Raw genomic sequence first — 7,799 nt, forward strand, 5'->3', positions numbered from 1 at the left:
GTTAATACTTTTTCCCTGTAAGGAATTTGGTCTGCTCAGTTTTCCTGCCACTTAGTGGGCTCCCTTTCAGTCTAGTGGGTGTGTACAGTGTAGCCTTTTGTATTAGAGTTTAGTGGACATTTAGTATTTTGAAGCTAAAAAATATCTGTATTCATGAAAACATAATTTTTATATAGGGATTTTTAAAATCTACATTCTGTTTATTTATTTTTTCAACTGTAGTTCAGTTATATAATATTGTTTTTTAGTTAGCGAAATATATATATATATATATATATATATATATATATATATATATATATATATATATAATATATATATATATATATATATATATATATATATATATATATATATATATATATATATAGTGCTTTCAGTCACTCTCAGTAACAGTAGATATTACACTGATCCTGACATTTTAAGTCCCCACCTTCACCATGTCCCCCCTATTAACTACTGCGCGGGAAACTGCCCAGTAATCTTGCAGTTTGTTCTTTGACACCTTTGAGCCGTTGGTTTCTGTTGTGCTATTTATAACTATGTGCGGACCTAATCTGGTGTGCGCCTTATCACAAATCAAGCGCTCCCTTTTGATTGCCACGCCTGCTCCCTTGGAGCGGAGAGACAGCATTCATGCGACACAGAAGAGTGGAGCTGCCTGCCGAGCATCGACAGAAATGGTAAGCTTTGAGTTATTAAACTAAACTCCCATTATAATATTGTGCTGTTTAATTCACTTGTATGTGGTTTGCACATTATATTAACTCGAGTAAGGTGTTCTGAAACTCTACTACTGTAGCTTCAATGGCCATCTTAGCCAACAGCAATGTTAGCTAGCTAGCTAGTCTGCACATGCTGTAGTGTCGCACAACCAGGTTTGACCGTGCTTCTTTTGACACTAATTTTCATGCAAAATTCTAATTTAAATAATAAAATAATGCAGCAACCAAAAAAAACATTGTCACATATAAAACGTCATCTAGTTGCAGTGAAAAGATATTCAGTAGTTGTGGATGGTGAATGATTCAGTCAGCTGCAGGTGACTCACTGGTGAGGAGGGGATAAACTCAAGTCTCCCTCATTATCTTAATAAGACCCCAAATAGAAGTGAAATGTACCTAGAGGACAGATTTGAGGTCTCCTACTAACTGATACTGAAAAAGCTACTTGTGTAGTATAAATGTATTTTATCCCATTGCACTGTATGCAATATTGATTACTTAATCTTGTGTATGTGCTGTGTTAATATTTGCTTTGTGTTTTCCACAGAATCTAGCTGTGGACTGTGATGCAATTGACACAGATGAGGATGACACAGGTGTCACAGATGCTGCGTCATGAATTTCACTTTCATCTACACAATCATCAGGTGTGTGGCTAAGTTGTGAATTGCTAGGTGGTTGTTGTAGTACTGGGATCAACATAAGAGCATTTGCAAATAAATGACAAGGAGGGAAATATATAGTCAGGTCCATAAATATTGGGACATCAACACAATTCCAACATTTTTGGCTCTATACACCACCGCAATGGATTTGAAATGCAAGGACAAAGATGTGCTTCAACTGCAGACTGTCAGCTTTAATTTGAAGGTATTTACATTAAAATCAGGTGAACAGTGTAGGAATTATTATTATTAACAGTTTGCATACATGCCCCCCACTTTTTAAGTGAGTAATGCACAAGTAATGGGACAATAATAATAATTATAAATCAAACGTTCTCTTTTTAACACTGGATTACAAATCCTTCGCAGTCTGTAATTGACTGCGTTCCTTCTTTTTAAGAATGTTCCAAATAGTTTTTTTGGCCACGCCTAATATTTTTTGCTATCTCTCTGATGTTTTTTTAATTGAAACACCCTTAAACTAAGGCTGACAGTCTGCAGTTGAAGCACATCTTGTTTATTTCATTTCAAATCCATTGTGGTGGTGTATAGTGCCAAATGTTGGAATTGTGTCGATGTCACAATATGTATGGACATGACTGTATACTGTATTACACTTTGCGTGTGTGGGTTATCAAAACAACAGTAACAAACACTCCATGTCTCTTGGTATTTTCATGGGGGCTCACACTTTAATAACATCCTAGTGCTCTCAGACTGTGTACTATTTGCCAGACATTAGATATGTTTTCTCGTCAATAGCAGACCTACTGCCAGCATGGCCATTACTTAAAGTAGTAGAACTAGTGAGGCATTCAACGACAGAACAGAATAGTCTCCTATATCTGTTTAGCTGTAATTTGCAATTATTCTTCTTTCTCTTTCTGCTTTTCTGATCGGGTCGCCACAGTGAATCATCTTTTTCCATCTCATTCTATCCTGGGCATTTTCTACACTCACACCAGCCAACATCATGTCCTCTGTTAGCACATCCATGTATCTCCTCCTTGGTCGTCCTCTCACCCTCTTGCCTGGCAGCTCCATCTCTAGTATCCTTCTACCAATATATTCACTCTCCCTCCTCTGCACATATCCAAACCACCTCAGTCTGGCCTCTCTGAATTTGTTTTCTAACGCAGGCAACGTGAGCTGTCCCTCTGATGAGCTGGTTCCTGATTCTGTCTAACCTCTTTACTCCTAAGGAGAACCTCAACATCTTCATTTCTGCTGCCTCCATCTCTGCTTCTTTTCTCTTTCTCATTGCTAACGTCTCTAACCCATAGAGCAGAGCTGCTCTCACCACTGTCTTGTAAACCTTGCCTTTGAGTCTTGCTGACACTCTTCTGTCACACAACGCTCCTGACACTTTCCTGCACCCGCTCCAACCCACCTGCACCCTCTTCACCTCTTTTCCACACTCTCCATCATACTGAACTGTTGACTCCAGGTACTAAAACTCCCGCACCTTCTTCACCTCAGCCCCCTGTAACCTCACTTTTCTACCCATTTAGACATATGTATTCTGTCTTACTACGACTGACTTTCATGCCTCCTCTTTCCTCTTTTGGAGCAAACCTCCACCTCTCAAGCTGTTCCTCCAGCTGCTCTCTACTGTCACTGCAGATCACAATGTCATCCGCAAACATCATTGTCCAGGGAGATTCCTGTCTGACCTCTCTGTCAGCCTGTCCATCAGCATAGCAAACAATAAGGGACTCAAAGCTGATCCTTGGTGTAGTCCCACCTCCACCTTGAACTCCTCTGTCTGACCTATGGCACATCTCACCACCGTCATACTCCTCTCATTCATGACCGGGACTACTCTGACGTACTTCTGTGCCACGCCCGACAACCTCAAACAGTACCACAGCTCCTCCCTCGGCACCCTGTCATACGCCTTCTCTAAATCCAGACACAATACAACTCCTACTGACCATCTCTGTACTTTTCCATCAACATTCTTAAAGCAAAAATGGCATCAGTGGTGCTCTTACAGGGCATAAAACCATACTGCTGCTCACAAATCTCCACCTTCTTCCTAAGCCTGGCTTCTACTGCTCTTTCCCACAGCTCATCAACTTTATTCCTCTGTAGTTGCTGCAGTTCTGCATGTCACCCTTGTTCTTGAAGATTGGCAAAAGAACGCTTCTGCTTAATTCTTCTCACCCTCTGTTGAACAAGCTGGTTAGAAACTTCACTGCTGCCTCTCCTAGACACTTCCACACCTCCACAGGTACGTCATCAGGACCAACAGCCTTTCCACTCTTCATCCTTTTCAGACCCTTCCTCACCTCGTCCTTTCTAATCTTTGCTATTTCCTGCTCTGCAACATCCAAATCTTCCTCCCTTCTTTTCCTGTCATTTTCCTCATTCATCAGCTCCTCAAAATCCTCCTTCCATCTTCTCTGCACACTCTCCTGTGTTATTAGCCCCTTTTCCATCTCTGTCTTTAATCACCCTTATCTGTTGCACATCCTTCCCATCTCTATCTCTCAGTCTAGCGAACCTGTCCGTCTCTCTTTCCTTCATGTCTAACCTGACATAAAGCTCACCGTAAGCTTTCTGTTCGGCCTTTGCTCTTCGGCCTCCCTCTTCACTCTGTGCTGCGCTTCCTTCTACTCCTTTCTACTTTCCTCAGTCTTTTCTACATCCCACGTCCTTTTAGCCAACCTCTTCTTCTGGATGCAGTATTCCACCACCAAGTGTCTTTCTCTCCTTTCTACTTTCAGATGACACACCCAGCACATTTGTACCTGTTTCCCTGATAACCTCTGCTATAGTTTCCCTGTCATTTGGAACTTCTTCCTGACCACCCAAAGCCTGTCTCAACTTCTGCCTAGTAGCTTTAGACTCAATACCCTGTCTGAGACTTTTTTCACCACTAGGACATTGTTCACAAACTACCCCATTTTCCTTCCAATCCACACCATGGTAGAATCCTCCTTGTACCCTCCTCGAATACTACTTGCTTTTCTGCCCTTCCATCTCATCTGCTGCACACACAGTACATCTACCTTCCTTCTCTCCATCATGTCTGCCAGCTCTCTGCCTTTCCCTGTCATTGTCCCTATTCTCAGATCTATGCTCCTACCTTTTCTCTCTTTGTCCACGAACTCTTTTGCCTCCTCTCCATCTTTGACTAACATGAGTCCAATTTCCTCTGGCACCCTGTAGGTTAACAGCATTGGTGGTGGTCATTTTTAACCCAGGCCTTGACTGATTTGGTATTAAATTCTTATGGACAATTTGCATGGTGGTTTTTGGCAAGTTTTACGTTGTATGCCCTTCCTGACTCAACCCTTTCTTATTATCCGGGCTTGGGATCGGCACAGAAGTCATTGACTTGCAACCCTTGTGGCTAGATTGTAAATTGCAATCATAAATTTATATTTTATGTGATGTAAAATTACATTTGTAGTACTTCACTCCTTTTTTTGGCCCCACCACCACACATAAATTATTCATTTTTTGTGATAAATGGTATTCCTGTCACCTTTTCTGAATTTAGTCTCATTGTGGATCATGTTTCTGCACATTAACATTTTATGCTCTTATTTTTGTCTACTTTATGCAGGGTTATCACAAACAACTTAAGATGAAGTCCGAAGAGATTACTCTGACGGACTACATTGCTTTATGCACTCTGAGACAACCTCCGAGACAACCCCTGTATTATTAATAGGAACATCTAGGGAGGGAGTTAAATTTTATGTAAAATTGCACTCTAGACAAGACTGTGAAAAGAAGGTAAGTGTTTACATTTCTGCAATTCTGCTGAGAGGGTTTTTTTTTGCAGTTCTACATGAGTACCTGTAGCCTTTTTGTTGTACAGTATTATATCTTGCACTTCTTACTAATAAATTGTTTTCCTTTTTCGTAACTGTCACCCCATTGAATTTGTCCTTTTAAAGACTCATTGACTAGATTTAGGCATATGTCACCAACAAGTAATTCTATATTGGTTAAATTAGTAGTAGTAGTACTTGAAGTACATTGTACATTTTGTCAAATACAGGTATCCATAAATAAGTACTATATGTACTGTATTATTTTTAGCCAAATAAAAAGCGATTATGCACACTTTTAATGTTTTAAACTTGCATACATTAATCCCCTGCAGGTAAACACACACCGTTGCCCCCTGGTGGTTGTTCGTGATAACAAATAATAGTAGTGTCCCCACATGGATGGAAAAACCTGACAAAAAGTCAGCATTGTAAAGTTGACATATTTTGGTACCAAAGTTAATTTTTTGCATTTAAAAAAATTGTAGATTATGACTATGCTTTTATAATGCCTTTATTACATCTAGAAACATGACGTCCCCATGTGTAACCTGCTAGTCTGGTGGTCCTCACGTGGGAGGAAAAACATGTATGTGTGCGTGCGGCGGGCCCCAAGGGTCACTAGAATGGCGTTTTTAAAACGCGTTTTGTCAGGTTGAGACGCGAGACGCGTCTTGGTTGTTTTCGAGACGCGTCACGAGACGCGTCTCGTTTGGTCTATGCAAATTTTTACCCGCCCGTGTTTTCCCACCAACAATACATTCAAAGTGACTTCAGCCAATCACTGATGACTTGGAATAGTCAAAAGTAGTAGATGACTGATACTCACTGACAATGTGTAAACAGTAAAATAGAACTGAAAATAGCCCCTTCCTTGGCTATGTAAGAACATATTCACCAAGTGCTGTAGATAATAAAACAAGATAATAAAATAAAGCTAAAAGTTTTAAGAACATGCTTATATTAAGCACATGCATGCTTAAAATATGAGTTTATAATTTTTATTTTTATTTTAGAGCATTCTGTGATTAAAAATAACATTAAAATATAAAAATTTTGAAATTAAACGCAAAGATTAGTCTCTAATGTCAACAAGAAGAGCCTCATCAAAAAATTGTTCATCATTAGGGGTCACTCCTATTCTTCTGTTTTGTGTGGTACACCGCGAGTTAGGGGATTGTGTGTGGGAATGACCATCAATGAGCAGTGCTTTGTGGGGTGTGTGAAGAGTAAGTTGTGCTTGCTTTCTACAAAGGAAGTGCACCAAGAGGTGCTGTTATTTTGTGTCTCTTTACCTGCACAGTGTAATCTGAGCAGCAGACACATGAATGATATTGCCTGTAAATAAGTACAGGATTTAATTGGGCATTCAGTTAATTGGACTTGCTTGCAAGAAGGACTCCTAAAATAATTTAATGTATGTTGTTATAAACTATAAAGTCTTCACCTTAGCCAAATGTGCATAGTTCATTAAAGAATGAAAATGCATTGGCCATCCTGTACGGTGTGGTCTGCTGGAGCAGCAGCATCACAGTGAGGGACAGGAAGAGACTGGACAGGATCATCAACAAGTCCAGCTCTGTCCTGGGCTGCACTCTGGACACGGTGCAGGAGGTGGGTGAGAGAAGGGTCCTGGCTAAACTGACATCCATCATGGACCAGGACTCTGACCAACTGGAGGACTCACTGTCTGCTCTGGAGAGCAGCTTCAGTAGCAGACTGATCCACCCTCGCTGTGTAAAGGAGAGATATCGTAGATCCTTCCTACCTGCTGCTGTCAGACTGTACAATTAGTACTGTATCAGTGGTTTATGTAGCAACCTGCTCTGCACAACATTTGTGTAAATCTGTAAACAATCATGTATATTGTTACCGGTACAAATCTTATACCCATTACTGTGCAATAACCCTGCAATGACCTCATACTCACTCCAACTGCACTGCTTTGTACTGTGCCAACACAAACTGTTCTGTGTTCTGTGTCTGTCAACCTGTGTCGCATCTGAACCCAGGCGTAAACAGCTGCTGGCTCCTCCTCTTCCTCTCAACGTTGAAAGTAACTGTGACTCGTTCACCAAAACACGTCACAAAAGACGAGTTAAACGTGTGTTCTGACCACGTAGTAACAACAGACAAGGCTGATGTAACGAGAACAGGTGCTGACACCAATTTATCAAATGTAGACGTCTTATGAAACCCGTTAGATTTAACGTAACACCAAGAAACAGCGGTCACAAGATAATCTGAGTTCCACCGTCCACTTAGGGCTTCATTTATGTTAGATACATATTGGGAGGAGAGCTTCATAGCGATCTCTCGATGGCCCAGTGGTTAAGACTGTGGCTTCGAGTGCTTTTGCTGCAGTGGCAGCGGGATCGAATCCCGTTTGATATAATATTTGAGATTTTTCTTATAGGCGAAGCTAAGCAAACAACACTCCGAAGACAGGACGCAGAGGTTCAACATTTCATATTTTATTGCCAAAAGATCGTAGCAATTAGCAGCAGAATTATTCAGCCCTTATTTCCTTTGAGCAAATTCAGTATCTACAACACGAACAGCGATCACACTGCGTCAGATTACGCACTGTAAAAATGTAAGGACTGTTCCGAACGTGTACAGAG

General features: G+C 40.7%; 1 long non-coding RNA gene across 1 annotated transcript; it reads left to right on the top strand.

Annotated features, from left to right (window-relative positions):
* The first annotated feature begins 526 nt into the window (after nt 1-526).
* On the top strand, nt 527-7,495 carry LOC114868737 (uncharacterized). The gene is made up of 4 exons (XR_003788060.3): nt 527-683; nt 1,273-1,372; nt 3,461-3,623; nt 4,965-7,495. It is a non-coding gene; the product is annotated as an uncharacterized LOC114868737 (long non-coding RNA).
* The last annotated feature ends 304 nt before the right edge of the window (nt 7,496-7,799 follow it).

This window comes from Betta splendens, chromosome 13 (assembly GCF_900634795.4).
Source record: "Betta splendens chromosome 13, fBetSpl5.4, whole genome shotgun sequence".
NCBI classification, from domain to species: domain Eukaryota; kingdom Metazoa; phylum Chordata; class Actinopteri; order Anabantiformes; family Osphronemidae; genus Betta; species Betta splendens.